Source organism: Schistocerca piceifrons, chromosome 6 (assembly GCF_021461385.2).
Source record: "Schistocerca piceifrons isolate TAMUIC-IGC-003096 chromosome 6, iqSchPice1.1, whole genome shotgun sequence".
In the NCBI taxonomy this organism is placed as follows: Eukaryota; Metazoa; Arthropoda; class Insecta; order Orthoptera; family Acrididae; genus Schistocerca; species Schistocerca piceifrons.
In genome coordinates this window covers 89510519-89526474 of record NC_060143.1, presented here as the reverse complement: position 1 = coordinate 89526474, position 15956 = coordinate 89510519, and the positions used below count along the sequence as shown (strand labels likewise).

General features: G+C 39.5%; 1 protein-coding gene across 2 annotated transcripts in view; it reads left to right on the top strand.

Annotated features, from left to right (window-relative positions):
• LOC124802963 (heterogeneous nuclear ribonucleoprotein A1, A2/B1 homolog) overlaps positions 1 to 1814 on the top strand; it is a 53312-nt gene extending 51498 nt beyond the window's left edge. For both annotated transcript variants that reach the window (XM_047264054.1, XM_047264053.1), the window contains exon 7: positions 1415 to 1814. The gene's annotated coding sequence lies outside the window, so the exon portion shown is untranslated. The remainder of the gene's footprint in view (positions 1 to 1414) is intronic.
• Positions 1815 to 15956: the final 14142 nt, after the last annotated feature.

Below are 15956 nucleotides of genomic sequence, written 5' to 3'. Positions count from 1 at the left end.
GGGATCTACAGTTTAATATGGATTCTAGGCCACATTGGAACTTGGTTATTTTGCGTACACAAATCATTGCCAGAGGTGAAAGTACTGATAAGTAACAAAAATATGCCTGGACCAACTGAGAATTGACTCTTGACTATTTAATTTGTAATCTCACATGAATTCACTTAGCTACCAAGCAACATATTTGGCTTGAAATTTGAGTTTTACTAATTGAAAATATGGCCCTTTAGGCTATCAGCAAAGGATGAATGGCAGTCAGTTGGTCTGTTTGGACAGAGTTTAGCTTCTGGTACCTTGTGAGTAGAAATGAATACCATTGCAAGTTACTGAAGTGTAACCGTGTGAGGTGTTAAAATAATACCAGCAGGGTAGCTTTATTGCTTTGGAAGGGTCTTTAATTCTAAACCCCAAACAGTGGCAACTTGTGTCCCATCAGCCATAATGCTCAGCATTACTGTGCACTGTTACTTTTCAGGACCACATATGTACAAATTTGCATGCTACATACCCCTAAATTATTTACGGTAGTGCTGTTCGGCATATCAAGATAAACCGACATGTGGTCACATTATTATTACTCTGTGCTGCGTAGTTATGTAGAGTTGTCAACATAATTTAGTGTATGCATCATGTAATTAGTAGTAGTACTTCATAATTGGAGTTATATTGGCTGTTTTATCTGAAACTAAAGCTGTAGATTGTGCTTATTAAAATGGGAAGGATTGTGCTTATTAAAATGGGAACAAGGACCACCATGAAATATTAGAATGGTCATAATTATGTACATGCAGGAATTGAAGGGGATGGGGAGATGCTACTAAAAGTTCTATCTGAATGAACCTTCTTGTGCTACGGATGCAGGTTCGAATCCTGCCTCGGGCATGGATGTGTGTGATGTCCTTAGGTTAGTTAGTTTCAAGTAGTTCTAAGTCTAGGGGACTGATGACCTCAGATAAGTCTCATAGTGCTTAGAGCCATCAAACCTTCTTGTAAATTTAGTAGTATGCCATATATTAGTTTTTTTACTATAATGTTGTCAATATTTTTGGTTTTTATGGTCCTGGCATGTAAATTGTACCACACTTTCCAAATAGTTTGTGTTATTAGTAGTTAACATATTTGAGACTCATCATACTGCTCTTACTATAAGTCTCACAGAATATGCGCCTTCTACACTTTAAATTTAATCATTTATTTCTGAATAAAATTATTTACTACTTCAGAAGTGCTGTGTCAAAGTTCCATTGATTTCACATAGTTTACACAACTGATTTTTTTTATGATGGCATTGTTGTAAGGGTGTATTAAGTTTTATTGGAGTAATTGTTCAATATTGGGGACACTGGTTTAGTTTTAGTATTTTGTTTTACAATAAATGAAATGTAACTCATGATCTATCTTTGTGAAATTTTAGGTGTGCCAGGCTGTTTCTGCTGCTGCCAGTACCACCACCAACACTTTCACCTTCATAGCACTGACAACTTGATTGGATTGTAATGATATGTGATGTGTGGAGTGAGACAATAAGACAATGCAAAACATTCAAAAAGCAGTTTTAAGGTTGGAAGGTGTTTCAGTGTTAATGTTAGCACTCGTGAAAGGAAGTGATTAGGAAAGAAACTTCTCCTCTGTTTGCTCATTTCCTTTTTTAAATTTACTGTGTTTTGTGCTGTCTTGCCATGGTGCAATATTCATAGAAATAAGAAAATGACACTTTTAAATATTTGAAACTGTTGACTCATGGACATCTGCAGTGTCACATAAATTGAGTAGATATACTCAGATAATGAATGAAAATATATTGATTTAATTGACCCAAGTTCTTTCTGTGATGTACCAAGCAATTTATCAAAAAATTGTATCCTTGTTGCAACACTTCCTGTAACAGCACATTCTTAAGTTTTTTTTTATCAAAAATAAAGACTGTTGTACACTAGTTTATTGAATCGGTTCAGATATCAAGTGGAACAAAATATAAATTTAATGAATATAGTAGTGGAGATAGGCATTGTTTAAAAAGTGAAAGTTGATGTATTGTGGTAAGATGGATGGAATTACAGCTGTTTTCACATCAAACAGTTCAGAGAAATAAAGAAAAAAATAGCAAACAGTGTAAAATAGGTGAAGATTTAATGAAATAGGTTGCACATTTAAGGTTTTAGGAGATTGTTAATGTCGGTCTGATGTAGCGACATTGTAATACTGGCTCATGAACACTTGTGGCTTTAAATTCTCATTCCATCACTACCAGTAAAGATATCAGTTACGTAACTGATAAATGGATTACTCCAGTATATATTTAAGTGCAGTTGCAAACAGGTGTATTACTCAGATATATGTACTAAACTAGATCAGGGTTAATATGGTTGACAGAATAAACAGTTCAGAGAGGTTAAATCCATAGGTTTATACCAAAGAATTAAATGAAATATTGGCTGACGCCAGAATGTCTAAGGAGGGTAAGTATCAGATTTATTTTTATATATAGCATCATTGGAGTCATAAAATTAGTGGTATTGTGAAAATATTCTTTCATCAGTATTGGTAATGATTTTAAATTAATGTAGTAAAAGAAAGAAAGCACCTCTGGGTCACTGGAAATCGTGCAGACTGGCATACCAAACTGTGTACACGGTGAATGTCTTACCACATTCACGAAAGTTAAAAATTGTAATATAAATAGTCTTGCAAAAAGTACCCAATTGTGGCATAGTGTTCGCACATGTAAATTTGGTATAGCTGACTCGTGACCTGATTTTTCTGAAATGTGGCCTGTTCAACAGATGGTGTGACTGTTGTGAAGATAGTTTACCATATCTTTGAGTCTTTATTTTGGACTTTTTAATGCTGTACATGAATCTCTGACTACTGGTAACATAATGATAATTTTAAATTGCTGTAGTACAGGGATCTGTACAGATTTCTGTTGCAGCTGATGGATTGTGTGAGGGAGGAAATTTTGATAAATGAGTCAATGGAATGGAGATTTTATGACACAAGCACTGATTTAAACGCATTATATTAGTAGCACACATTTAAAAAGCATCATTAATAATATAAAAAGCACAAAAATAATGTTCTTCTCTCAGATCTGCTGTAGTGGCAGGAGTAAGACCAATCCTGCATCTTTTGATCAACAAGCAAGAAAAGTCTATTTGACAGACTTGGTAACATTACATATTGATTCCTCATGAAAGCTTCTTTGCTATATTGCAATAAAGCTGTCTCAACCCAAAGGCTGATTTGAACTTGTGATGTAAATTTATCTTGTTGGTTTCAAGAAAACAGCAAAATTCTTGAATATTGTAAAACATCTGTCACAATGTGCTACACTGACAAGATAGGCAAATTAATGCACCGTTAATATAAGAGCTACTCTTAAGTGTGGTTATTGATTTCTGCCACATGTCTACAGGTCTCAAATGCTGCTGCTGGTGCCACGCATGCTAAAAAGTATAGTTGAAGTGGCTTATGAAGTATAGATTTGGATGAAAAAACATCGTACAGGGTGTAGTACTAAGCATATTTTGTACAACATTTCAAAACAATTAAGTCTTGTAATTTAAATCTGGAAAATAATGGAGCCTCGTGGAGTACTGCACTAAATGCAATCTGATAAGTAATTTCCAGAAGCCTTGGGGAGATATCAATAATAATGTAATTAGTTGAGGTTGTCACTGCAGTAGTAGCATAAGCCCAAGAAAGCTGTTATGGAAAAATGACACTGCAAGGTTCTTGGTGTTAGAAATGTTATTTCGATGTACAGACATGATTTTGGTATACATATTTAGAGTTGAACTTCAATTTTTAATTTCTCCAGTCTTATTCTTTTTGCGATTCTACACCGTAAATTCATAGCCCCTGTGAAAAACTCAATGCAAAAAATTTCCCGATTGTACACTACTTCCTAGTAAGGTTTAGCTCGATTCTAAGTCCTTACTCAACATCTCGCTTGACTATGCCCCAATTTCTTCCAGTTGACATTTGATGTGACTGAACAAGTTAAGTGGTACAGACAGACACACACAGTTTGCACCTTGGGTGGTGGAGGAATTAAGGGAATATTTTAGGCTGTTGTGGAGAGAGGAGACAAGAGAGGAAATGCTGACATAATCCACAATTGGTGTTGGCAACAGAACTTGCAGCATTTATAGTCTGTCTGTAAACTCGAGCGAGCAGCGCTTTTGGTGGGGAAGTGGCCTTTCCCGGAAGAACGCTGCCACCGGACTACAGGGGTACCCAAAATTTGTTGCCTGTTACCTGTCTAGCGGTGTAGATCGGCATGCAGTGATATACGTCGTTTCTGTTCGTAGGATCTTAGTTGCCAATGTCAGTTAACTTTGTATACTTACTGATATACTTAGATATCCGGAAGTGATGGATAATTGTCTAGCATTGCAAGAAAATGTGCAGAAGACGAAGAAGAGGAAGTATTTGCCAAGTAATGAGCGTTCGATCGTTTCTAATGTTAGTACAGCGTATGTTGGAGGCGACACAAAAAGAACTGTTGGTTAATATTACCACTCCCAACCAAATGGCTGCAATTTATGCAAACGTCAGCCTCGCCCAATAGGATGCATGAAGAAGGAATGCGGAAATAAGCTGCGTGGCTTACTGGAATTGCCACGAAGGAAAACTAATAATTTTGTGAGGAAACGCATCGTTATAGACAGTTTTAAAATCGTAGTCTTTGATGCTGATGGAACACTAAATCTGTCTCTGTCACCATTCACCCGATTCTAAGACGTATTGCTTAAAACATGGGCGCAATAGCTATTCTAAACACTGCTGAAATTTCCTTCGAAACACACCCCGATTCTGGACTTCTAAGCAGAAAGCTTAACATAAGAGGTGCGTTTACATATTAACTTTTATTTTTTGGTAAGAACTTTATCTGTTAGTCTACAGCAATGTTATATTCTTCAAAATATTCCCCATTACATTCTATACACTTATGCCAGTGCTTTTTCCAATTTCCGAAACACTTTAGGAACTGTTTCTTGGGGATAGTTTATAGGTCTTCTAACTGTGCATTTTTAATCTCATCCATACTTGTAAAACTGCTGCCATGTAAGACCCACTTTCAAATGTTTATACCACTTGTATGCCCTTGGTTTACTCATAACAGGCTCACCAAAAGCAATATTCATCATTTCTAAAAATTTCATACATTTTATTCCATTCTTACAACAAAATTTAATACAGATTCTCTGGTCTATTTTTATACAAAACAAATAATCGTTGATACTACCAAAAAAAATGTAACCTTTTTGACAACTGACAACAGAGTAAATAGCCAATATGCATAACATTGTACACATACTTTTGAGACATGTTTACGAAGACAGTTGCTTTTTAAACACTCTTCATGTTGCAAGAATTGTTAAGTTTCAGTACAGTCCTTCAAAGGAAACTTCTACCTTTCAGTAGAAACACAAAGTAAGAACAAGCCTTAAATTCTACAGATTGATTGCATTATGTGCGGTTCGTTTTACGAATAGCAATAGAGGAACATATATTCACGTGAACAGGCATTCAGTTCTATGTTTGTAGTAGAATCCTGACTTCTGTTCTTATATTATTTACTCTGCTGATGTTTCGAAAGAAGCTATAGTTTTTTGAATTCCTTTTGGTCTTAATGCATTTGTCTAAAAATAAATGCAGCCGAGACATCTGTACATGGCGTCGCCACAGATTTAAATCGCGCACTACGGCGGGGCCAATACTACGTTGTGAAACAGCCTGTAGAAGCGCCTTGTGACGTAGCTGGGTTGGCAGAGTGGGGACTCGCTTGCTCTTCAGTTTACCGACTGACTATAGCTCCACTGCACACTTATGAAACTGCTACCATTAGGTTGCAGGAGTAATGGAAAAACGAGACAGTCAACGCAAAATTTTCAGGATCGAGCCAATATGCAACGAAGAGACAAGCCACCACCGTTTCTTGTGCTACATATCACTCATCTTTTTGCACATAATTCTGATATACTGATTTGTACACATTGCGCCCAAATTTTAACTGTCTGCCACTTCCTGCAGGCATTGCCTTTAACAATTTACGTTCCAGCTTGAGTTTGCTGTCTGATTTATCAGCCGTTTTAGCAAATGACGCGCGGGCTGTCGACCATGTTTCACTTTTTATCCTCTGAAGCAATATGGTGAAGGCCATTTTCAGTTTCAGACCTCCATTTCTGCATGGTGTTTTTTAGCCCTTTTTCCACGTGCCTGTTTTTAGCTGTCTCCTGTCCATTGGGACTGACTTGTAGTTTTTGACTCCTCTCTGTGTTTGTGTTCTATAGTTTTAACTTGGGCGCTTATGGTTTAACCCCTTAGCTGCTGTGATGTTTTTGATGTAATTCAGCATGCTGATCAACTTTTGCTTTTTTCCTGGGTGAGCACAAAGGATGATCTCTCAAAAAATTAATGTTTTCAATGTATAAAGAATTGATGAAATTTGTTACTACAGATTGTGTGTAAACATTGTATTGTACATTTAATTTCCTTCACTTAGATTTTGTACAAAGTATTGAAGAGGACTGCAATTTTTAATCATATATGCTAATTAAGTTTGTTTTTGCTCATATTTTAGGGGGTTTAGCATTTCTCTCAATTTTGTGTTTTCTAAGTCTGCCCCCCCCCCCTCCCCCCCCCTTGAAAATGTAAAATAGGGGTTTCATAGTCCCCAAAAATAATTTTGCAAAATGGTAAAAACTGGAACATTGTTCAATGTCAATGGTGAGGCCATTATGGTTATGGTAAAATTGCCAATGGGCTGTGAAACATTTGCATTAGAATATTAGTGTAGTAAAACCTGTATTCGGAATATTTGATGAAGAGTTACAGCATTAACATTAGTATCGGCAGACTGGTTTGGAGATGTGCGTGTTGTAATGGGAAGTGGTAGGTTAGGGGTATCAGCAGCCAATCAGAAAATCAAATTTTTTCTCTTTACATTGGTAATAATGGATTCATTTTGGTACAATATATTGGATAGAAATAAGTTTCAATCCACATTTCGCAAGGTTAACGTAAGTTATATTGTTTGTTTGAATATTTGTAATACATTGTTCGGGGGCAATTGGCTTGAGAAACCTAATGAGTTTTCTGTTGTCCTTTCCTCAAAATGCAGCATTGAAAATAAATCTTGTCATTGTTAAGACTGTAAACATTTCCTTTCATGCAGTAGTAATATGTTACTCCATCAGAAGGTGATTTTTCGCAGGCACTGAAATCCTGATCATGTGCCTGGTATGAATGTCCACTAAGAATGTTCTGGTATTAAGCCTGAACGAGAAAATAAATATTGGTACAATATAGCTGGCACAGCCCCATCTTCTGCAGTCCTTTCTATGCGTCACATTCACTCTATAGTCACATAAACATTTATGTGAAAATGCTAATTTATTAAAGATCTATTAATATGCAATGTATTGCATATCACAGAACTGCAAGTAAGTAAATCACAATGAAATAGCCCTCAAAGTCTAAGCATGGCTGCCAGCACTATTCCATGGACTGACAGTGTTCAATAATAGCTGCAGACATTTGATCAGCTGTGTATCTAGTTGTTTCAGTTGTGCTATATTGTTAATCTTCACCTGCTACACATCCCTCGACAAACACCACACACAGAAATTTGAGGTGGTGTAAAGTCTGAAGAATGAGGGCCTTAAAGCCTTTGGGGAACAACATTCAACCCATCTACCATGAAAAGCATACAGTCTTTGTATTTGTGGACAAGTAAAGCAAAATAAGTGGTGCCCCAACCCACTGGAAACATTAATCCCATCTCATACCATCTGTTGCTACTCTTAGAAGTGGTGTGTGGTTATTAGTTTGCCCAGAATCTGCACTCATCTAATCAGATGTATAATGTTGATCACTGAACAAACACCTGTACCAAAGGATTCTCATTTCCTGCAGCCTGTAACAGATTTTACTCCACTGTCTGTCAGGTGCAGAATCCTCAGATTCAAGCTTATGCAAGATGTAGACATGGTATGCTTGTTCCTTCAGTATGTGTAATGGGATTCTCTGGACCATGGGTTGTGAGATAAAAAATTATTCAAATAGTTATGGGAGATGAAAATTTAATTATCATGGGGATTGGAATTTGATATCAGGAGAAGGAAAGTAGTAGTTCGGTATGGACTGGGGCAGAGGAATGGAAAGAGGAAGCTGCCTGGTAGAATTTTGCACAGAGCATAATTTAACCATTGCTAACACTTGGTTTAAGAATCATGAAAGAAGGCTGCATACCTGGAAGAGACCTGGACACAGACGGTTTCAGGTTGATTATATAATGGTAAGACGTTTCCAGGAGCAGAAGTGGACTCTGACAATTTATTGGTTATGAACTATAGGTTGAAACTGGAGAAAGGTAGGAGTTTCAGGAGATGGGACCTGGATAAACTGAAAGAACTACAGGTTGTAGAGTGTCTCGGAGGGAGCATTTGGGAATAATTGACAAGAACAGGGGAAAGGAATACAGTAGAAGAATGGTTAGCTTTGAGAGATGAAATAGTGAAGGCAGCAGAGGATGAAGTGGATAAAAAGACAAGGGCTAGTATAAATCCTTAGATAACACAATTTAATTGATGAAAGGAGAAAATATAAGAAAGCACTAATTGAAACAGGCAAAAGGAAATATCAAGTTCATAAAATGAGACCAACAGGAAGTGCAAAATGGTTAAGCAGGAATGTAAGGATTTAGAAGCATATATCACTAGGGGTAAGCTGGATACTGCGTACAGGAAAATTAGAGAGATCTTGGGAGAAAAGAACCACCTGTGTGAATATCAAGAGCTCAGATGGAAAACCAATGCTAAGTAAAGAAGGGAAAGCAGAAAGGTGGAAGGAGTATATAGAAGGTGTACAAAGGCGCTTTACTTGAAGACAATATTATGAAAATGGAAGAGGACGTAAATGAAGCTGAAATGGGAGATAGGATACTGCACGAAAAATTTGACAGAGCACGGAACGGTGTAAGTCGAAGCAAGGCTCCAGGAGTAGACAACATTCCATTAGAGCTACTGATAGCCTTGGGAGAGCCAGCCATGACAGAAATGCCCTCAGACTTAAGGATTAATAATTCCAGTTCCAAAGACAGCATGTGTTGGCAGATGTGAAAATTACGGGACTCTGTTTAACAAGTCATGGTTGCAAAATACTGACACGAACCCTTTACAGAAGAATGGAAAAACTGGTAGAAGCCAACCCTGGGGAAGATCCGTTTGGATTCAGGAGAAATGTAGGAACAAGTGAGGCAATATTGACCTATGACTTATCATAGAAGATAAGCTAAGGAAAGGCAAACCTACACTTTTAGCATTTGTAATTTTAGAAAAAGCCTTTGATAATGTTGACTGGAATACTTTCTTTCAAATTTTAAGGGTGACAGGGGTAAAATACAGGGAAAGAGGGGGTTATTCAATCTGTATATTGAGCAAGTAGTAAAGGAAAAGAAGTGTTCAAAATTGAAATCATAATTTATCCAAATGTGTGCTAGGTCATATTATGCTGATAGCCTCAAATTAAGGACATCTGTTTATGATGATTAGTCTGAAACAAAGTACTTCCTTTAAGTTGTAACCTTGAATTTTCAGACTTCTCTGTATGCTGATACTGTCGTTATTTACTTCATGTCTAAAATGGACTAGATTACTGCTTAGTGTATTTTTATTATTCAGTGTTTCATTTTTAATTATTTTGTATGAGACATGTCAATCACTACACCATCTACAATCTGTAATTAATGTCTTAGATAGCATGAGAATCTACACCACTAAAGAGAAAAATTGTTAAACAGCGACGCAAAGTGTTGTTGCATGAGTAGGACTAAAAATGTGTTCATTAATGTTACAACTAATTGTATATACGTAACCTGTAAACTGACTCGTTCCATATTTCCATAAAAGAATTGTTCAAATGATCCAGAGAAACTGGACAGAATGGATAGTTTAATACGTATCACTTATTTTGCCATCTCAGTTGCACATTTATTTTTATGACAGAGTAATTTCATTCGACATAGTTCATTTCCTTCATATCTAAGTAGCTTTGTAAGCAACAAATTGTGTATTTATTTTATTGTTCAGCTAATTCAATCTATACAAGATGTAGCCTCTTTAAGTTATTAAATGCATTTTTAAGAGGTGTTTCCATGCATCTCTGTCCACTGCTGTCTGCCAGTTGAAGCCCACAGTTTTCCTGAGTTCCTTATCCCAGTGATCTGGTCGTCTTCGTTTTTCTCTGGGACTCCACTCTAAAACTGATTTTGTCCATCTTCCATTGTTCGTTCACACCTGCCTTGAGACGATTGGGTCTTTGTGTTGTCCTCATCATTTCATCATCATTCATGAAAGTTGCGAGATTGGGCTGAGCAAAGGTTGGGAATTGTACGGGTGCTGATAACTGCGCAGTTGAGTGCCCCACAAACCAATCATCATCATCATCATCATCATTGTTTGTTCATGCAATATGTCCTGCCCACTGCCATTTTAGTCTTAACCCATTCTATAATATCTTTTACTCCTGTTATTGCTTTTCACTTTTCTGTCGATATTTCTTAGTGAGACCTAACATTGACCTTTCCATAGCTCTATGAGCAGTTCTAAGTTTCCTTTTGAAAAGTTCATTTAAAGTCAAAGTTTCATGTTCGTATGTTAAAACTGGTAGGAGACACTGATCAAAAACTGTCTTCTTTAAGTAGACTGGCATGTTAGATTTGAAAACTGTTGCATTCCTTCCGTAAGCCCTCCAAACCCAGTTGAATATGACGAAAAATTTCTGGTTTCAGATCCCCTTTTTTGACAATTAATTGCCCCGGATAAACGTATTCTGTAACATTGTTTAGGATGTTGCCATTCAGTGTCACTTGTCCTGCAGCTACCCACTTATTATGCATAACCTTTTCCTGACAAGATCTGTTGAATCTTGCTTGTTGTCAAGCAACCCATTTTATTCATATGAAACTGCAATGATGTGTAATGCCAAATGGATGTGATGGATTACTTAGGTATCTTCATAGATTTGAAGGTGATTAACTTTGGCTGGAACTATAGTAGTCAGTGCAAGTTCATCCCCGACAGTTGCAGTAGACTGGGTGTGGTAGCTTCGTGGGCCTACCACACCCAATAATCTAATGTGATTTTGTAAATATCTATTGTGCTACTTGAGTGTTGTCACAGCTCTGTAGACAGCTACTGTTTTCACCTGCAGCTGTTAGTGCTTTGCACTTTGTAAGCCGGCAGCAGCACTCTGGGCCATTGGGATTCTCTTACACAGTCTAGACTGTAGTCAGGTCATTAAAAAATGTGCAACTGAGTTGGCAAAGTAAACAACAAATTTTTAATTTCAACACAGCTGCAGAATCTAATGGCCAGTGTCGATGGGGATCGCTTGTGGTGTATATCATTGGGTAATAGTTAAGCAGTGTGGGAATTATTTGAGCAGTGGCAAGAACAACACACAGCTGGTCAGGTGAGTATAGGGCTATCTTCATAAAATCCAAAAAGGGTAATATAGGAGTAGGCTAGTTGGTAGATTTGGGAGAGGGTACCTAACAGCAAGGTCTTCAGTCCCAGTAGGAACAGGTCTAATTGTAAATAAGAAAATATGAATGCATGTAAGTAACAAAGAAAAGTGTAGGGAACACCTTATAGTAGCCAATACAGATACAAAAAAAAGCCATCACAGTTGCAAAAGTTTATATACCTACTGATTTCACAGACAGTGAAGAGAGATAAATGTCTGAGGAGGTAAAGGAAATTGCCCAAGTAGTTGAGGGTGGGGGGATTTTGTGATAGGGAATCTGACATTTGGAAAAGTAAGGTTATGGAAAATAGTAGAACAGGGACTTGAGCAGGGGGGGGGGGGGGGGGGATTTAGCGCACAACAAGATTTAATTATTGTTAATACTAGGAACTGTGAAAAAATGTTATATAACTGGACAAGAGCTGGAGAAACTGGAAGGTCTCAGATTATATAGTTGCAAGACAAATTTTGCAATCAGATTTAAAACTGCAAAACACTTCCAGAGGCAGATGTGGGCTTTGACCACAATTTAAGTGTTATAAACTACAGATTAAAATAGGAGAAGCTGCAGAAAAGTAAGAGATGGGACTTGGATAAACCAAAAGAACCAGAGGTTAAGAGATTCAAAGCCAGGATTAGACAATGAGTAGCTGAAAAGGGGAAGAAATTCAGTAGAAGACAAGTGGATAGCTTTTAGAGAATAATGAAGGCAGCAGACAATCAAAAAGCCAAGAGCCAGTGGAAGATAACATGTGGGATATTAATTTAACTTATGGAAGGAGTAAATATAAAATGCAACAAACAAAAGTATGCACAAGTGAATACAGGTATCTAAAAAATGAGTGGTAAGTGTGAAGTGCCAGAGCAGGTTTGTTGGAGGAGAAATACACAGCTGTAGAAATACATATAACTATGAGACAGATAGGTGCTGAGTAGAGAGACCTTTGGAGGTAAGAAGCAGCTGTATACATCCTGAACTAAGCAAATAAGTGGATGGTTGAAAGTGGAAGGTGCATGTAGGTCAATAAAAGGGAAACTTAACAACATTAATGTTACAGAAAGGAAAGAAGTAAATGGAGACGGGAGATATTACTGTGACAAGAATTTGGAGTACTGAAAGACCTTAGTGAAAATAAGGTTGCTGGAGTAGATGCTTTTCCTCTGTGAGAATCATGTGAGAACCACTTGCAACAACTTGAAACTGGCATGCAAGAATGAGGCAGTCAGAATACCCTCTTACTTCAAATTCCAAAGCAGGCAGTTGTGAATATTAATGTCAATCAGCTTAATTGGACATAATAGCAAGAAACCAAATATTATTTACAGCAGAGTGGAAAAATTGGTAGAAACTGAGTTCAGGGAAGATCAGTTAAGGACCTGTCACAAACAGCATCTCCCCCCGGGTCATCAGGCTTTGCTGAGTACGTGCTCGGCTACCACAGGGCCCCAGTTGTTTCTGTGGTCTATCCTCCAGTTATTCTTTTCCCCTTCCTTGGGGACAGAGTTGTGTACCTTCTTTGGAAAACAGAGGTTCTTCGTAAAACTGTGTATGGATTGATATCTTGGGTTGTCGGGTGTTCTGCCGGATATCAGCGTCGTACTTGCACGATATTTCGGTCACGTAGCTCGAGACCTTCATCAGGTGCGACCTGAGACTGCTCCTCGAGTGGACCTGGTCCAGTATTTATGCCTATGGCCTTCCCCCTCCACCAACGGCTGCAGGCGCTTCCTCTGTGGTCCGCGCCCATTCCCTGTGACCTGCTGGAGCGTTGCTGCTCCGTTTTCCGTCCGCTGCGGTTCTAGGTTTTCCCTCTGCGATCCGCGCCCACCAAACCCGCTCCTGGGGGTTTCATCTACAGTCTGGGGTACCAGGCGTTCCCCCTGCGGTCCGCGCCCGCTCACCACGACCTGTTGGAGCGTTGCCGCTCCGTTTTTCGTCTGCTGCGGCTCTGCATGTTCCCTCTGCGGTCCGCGCCCACCAGTCCCACTTCTGGGTGTTCCATCTTCGGTCTGGTGCTCCTGGCAGTCCGTCAGGGGCTCGTTTACCATCTCCATGTCTCTGGTTCTTCTGTTTGTGTAGTGTTGCAGCTGGCCCCGTTGCTCCTTTAACAATTCCAGAGCCGGATCCCAGGCTCTGCTTAGCTGGTACCCTGTGTCACGATTCATAAGATCGTCAGCCATTTTAATCTCAATCGATTCTCTTATAACACTGTCCCAAAATCTGGGTGTTTGTGCTAGAATCTTGGTATCCTCATACTTCATGGCATGATCTAGTTCTAGACAGTGTTCAGCAATGGCTGACTTAGTCACCTGTTTTAATCTAGTGTACCTCTGATGTTCTTTGCACCTGATCTCCACAGTTCTTGTCGTCTGGCCAATGTAGGACATGCCACATTGACAAGGTATATTGTAAATCCCTGGTTTTCGTAACCCCAGGTCGTCTTTGACACTTCCCAGCAGTCCCCCGATCTTGTTGGATGGACAGAAAACACACTTGATATTGTGTTTACGCAGGATCCTACTGATTCTGGCAGAAATAGAGCCAGCATAGGGCAGATATGCCACCTTCCTTGCTTCATCTTGGTCTTCTTCAGGAACCTGTGGTATAGTGGCTGGTCGGAGTGCCCTCTCAATTTGTCTGTCCATGTATCCATTCTTGGAGAAAACTGTTTTGAGACATTCTATCTCTATGGGTAGATTCTCTTGGTCTGATAGGGCACGTGCTCTGTGGACTAAAGTCTTCAGAACCCCATTCTTCTGTGCAGGGTGGTGACAACTGCTGGCCTGCAGATATAAATCAGTGTGTGTAGGTTTTCGGTACACACTGTGGCCAATTGATCCATCTGCTTTCCTCTGGACTAGTACATCCAGAAATGACAGCTGGCCATTCTTCTCCAGTTCCATGGTGAACTTGATATTAGGGTGGCATGAGTTAAGATGTTCAAGAAACTCATTGAGCCTGTCCATCCCATGTGGCCAGATCACGAAGGTGTCATCCACATACCTAAAGAAGCATGTGGGTTTAAATGTGGCTGTCTCCAATGCCCTCTCCTCAAAACTCTCCATAAACATGTTGGCAACCACAGGGGACAGTGGGCTGCCCATAGCTACACCTTCAGTTTGCTCGTAATATTGGTTTCTGTACAGGAAATACGTGGATGTCAGTGTATGACTGAACAGGTCCAACAGAGCACCATCAAATTTCTCTGCAATCAGTTCTAGTGAGTCCTTCAGTGGGACCCTGGTGAACAGCGATACCACATCAAAACTAACCATGATGTCCGAATCTGTGATGTGCAGTTGCTTGAGGCGTTGCAGGAAATCTTCTGAGTTGCGGATGTGGTGAATACATTTCCCCACATATGGAGCCAGGAGACCTTTCAGGTACTTGGCTGTTGTGTACGTAGGTGCCCCAATATTACTGACAATAGGACGTAGGGGCACACCCTCCTTGTGTATTTTAGGCAGACCATACAGTCTAGGTGGCACTGGCGCTTTTTTCCGTAGTTTTCTGATGATCTTATCGGGCATCCCTGTTTCCTTCAAGAGAGCACTAGTCTTCTTGGTCACCTTGTCCGTGGGGTCACACTCCAGAATTCTGTATGCAGGGTCCTCCAGAAGTTGGCGTACTTTCTCATCATAATCCACTCGCTGCAAGATGACAGTGGAGTTCCCTTTGTTGTGTCCACCTATCTTTCTTTCCATGTCCTTTTTGTTCCCCTTCCTCTGCTTAGGCATTTGAGGTCTTTCTTTTTCCTTTTCTTCTTCTTCTTCTTCTTCTTCTTCTTCTTCTTCTCCTCTGTGTGTTCCTGAAGGCCGGCTCACGTTTGATGTATAAAAGGTGACAGCATAACGCGTAATTCCCAGCTCTGGGTCGACAAGTGGGGCTCGTACGTACCCCTGGTAAATGCCAGGCCCAGGGAGGGGTGACTGCCTGACCTGGTACCTTCCTCTATGTTGATTAGTCCCTCTGTTTGGAGTCTGGGAGGAATGATCTGATGAGTAGACAATCACGAAGGCAGGCAAGCCACAACTGAGGAGGCCACCTAGCAGGAAAGAGCGCACCATCAGAGACGCTGGCAATCATGGGGGATTTCTCTGCTATGAGTTCCTCATCTTTAAGTGTAAATGGGTTGCGATGAAAGAATCAGCACCTCTCCCAGTTGCACCCCAATACCTCGTGGTGTCAAGCATGGAAAATGGTCACAATTTCATAACAGTTAATCCATTTGTTATTCAGAAGGGTGTAGACCCCATTGCCGGTCCTGTGAAGTCCTCCTCTTGGGTGAGTAATGGGGCCTTGCTTTTGGAGACAGTGCTTTTCAAGCACAGAAACTGCTTAATGCAACACTTCTCCACAGATATCCTGTTCAAGTAGAGGTGCACTGCCCTCTGAATTCCTCCCATGGTTTCATATACAG